Genomic DNA, 2,292 nt, shown 5'->3' on the forward strand with positions numbered 1-2,292 from the left:
AAGGTTTCATGGGTGCTTGACTGTGTTTTTCCATAGATGGCTGCAGTTGGGGTGTGGGGTCTGCGTGGGAGCCCTCCCAGCTCCCCTCGCCTCGTTAGCCTCATCCCTAATTGCAGTGACACTGTGAGCAGGACCGTGGCTTTACAGACCTGTGCAACCAGCTGGGATTACCCTCCTGAGGACAAACCAGTCCTGGTTGGCCACCACCAAAGATTTATAGTCAATGGCTCAATGTCCAAGTGGAAACCAGTCATGAGTGGTGTCCCTCAAGGGTCTATGCTGGGACCAATAATGTTTAATATCTTCATCAATGACATAGACAGTGGGATTGAGCACACCCTCAGCAAGTTCACAGATGACAATGACCTGAGTGATTTGCTAGAGGGATGGGATGCCAACCAGAAAGACCTGGAAGGGCTGGAGGAGTGGGCACATGTGAACCTCATGAAGTTCAACGAGGCCAAATGCAAGGTCCTGCACCTGGGCCAATCCCCAGTATCAGTAGAGATGATTGAGAAGAGCCCTGTGGAGAAGTATCTGGGGGTGTTGGTGGATTGAAAATTGGACATGAGCTGGCAACGTGTGCTGGTGGCCCAGAAAGCCCCCCTCATCCTGGGCTGCATCACCAGCCCCGTGGCCAGCAGGGCCATGGGGGGGATTCTGCCCCTCTGCTCCTCTCTGGGGAGACCCCCCCCCAGTGCTGCCTCCAGCTCTGGGGCCACCAACAGCAGAAGGACATGGAGCTGTTGGAGCGGGGCCAGAGGAGGCCCCGGAGATGCTGGGAGGGCTGGAGCCCCTCTGCTGGGAGGGGGGGCTGAGAGAGTTGGGGGGGTTCAGCCTGGAGAAGAGAAGGCTCCGGGGAGACCTTGGAGCCCCTTCCAGTCCCTCAAGGGGCTCCAGGAGAGATGGGGAGGGACTCTTGATGAGGGAGGGGAGCCAAAGGATGAGGGGGAAAGGTTTTTAATTGAAAAAGGGGAGATTTAGGTGAGATATTAGAAGAAATTTTTCACTCTTGAGGGTGGTGAGAGCCTGGCCCAGGTTGCCCAGAGAAGCTGTGGCTGCCCCATCCCTGGAGGGGTTCAAGGCCAGGTTGGATGGGGCTTTGAGCAACCTGGTGTGGTGGGAAGTGTCCCTGCCCATGGCAGGGGGGTTGGAACTGGGTGATCTTGAAGGTCCCTTTCAACCCAAACCATTTTGTGATTCTATAGAAATAGGCTGGTTTTTACAGCAGTCACAGTTTTTTAGGGGCACGCTGGCTGAGATTTTTTTAGAGGACACTGAAATGATGAAAAATTCCCCTCCCCTACTCCCCCAAAATGTTTTAATCCTTGTTTCCCAGGTGTGCTTCCCACTTCCAGCTGAAATGTGGGGAGAACAGCTTGGGCTGAGGAAGCCTTTTTCTCCTGGACGGGTTGAGAAGGGGTTGGGGGAAGCCTTAGAAGAAGACAGAGGCTGGAAACAACATCCCACAGGAATTGGGAGGAAGGTGAGATGCTGTTTGGGGACAAAAGGATGGTCCCTCTCTTCCCTAAGAGATGCTCTCCCACCAGCCAGGTCCTTCTTGTGGACCAGAAGGGGCGGTGGGGGTGGAGAAAAGGTGGCTGTGGGGGTTTGGGGGAGGTGGGTTTTGGGGGAAAAGGGGACTGATTTGTGATGGGAATGTGAAAAGCTTCAAAATCCCCAGTTTTTGTTGCTGTTGGGGTTTGTGGGGAGCCTCTTCCCCCCTCGGTGCCGCTGGGCGGTGCTGCTCCCCCCCCAGTCAAGAGCAGCAAAACCTCCCCCGGGGAAGAGGGAAATATTTCAATATTTATACGGGGCTGCACCCGCCGTGTTTTCGCAGGAGAAAAAGGCAAATCCTGGAAAAGCTTTCAAAAAATCTCCTCCCTTTGAAACAAGCCCGGGCAGTTTTCCGTGGGCGGGCGGCAGGTTCCCCCCCCTTCCCTCCTCTGAGCCAAGATGCTCTTTTATTCCAGCAAAGCTCTTAAATCTGCAAACACAGGTCCCATTTCACCTGCATTTGGTTGTTTTTGTTTTTTTTTTTTTATTTTTCCCCCCCTTATTCTGGGTAAAAAGAAATAGCCACAACAAATCGCCTCCGGGCGATTCAATTCCTGTCTCCGGGCTTCAATTTTCCACGTCTCAAAAACCATTTTTTTTTCCATTCTCCAGATTTTTCAGTAATAAAATCCCCCCCTGATCTGGGCTCGGGGAAGGGGGGGAGAGGGTGCGTTTTTAAGGAGAAAGCCAGGTATTGAGGGGAAATTGTGCGAACGCAGCCCGGCCGGGGGGATA

This window comes from Calidris pugnax, unplaced genomic scaffold, assembly GCF_001431845.1.
Source record: "Calidris pugnax isolate Ruff unplaced genomic scaffold, ASM143184v1 scaffold289, whole genome shotgun sequence".
In the NCBI taxonomy this organism is placed as follows: Eukaryota; Metazoa; Chordata; class Aves; order Charadriiformes; family Scolopacidae; genus Calidris; species Calidris pugnax.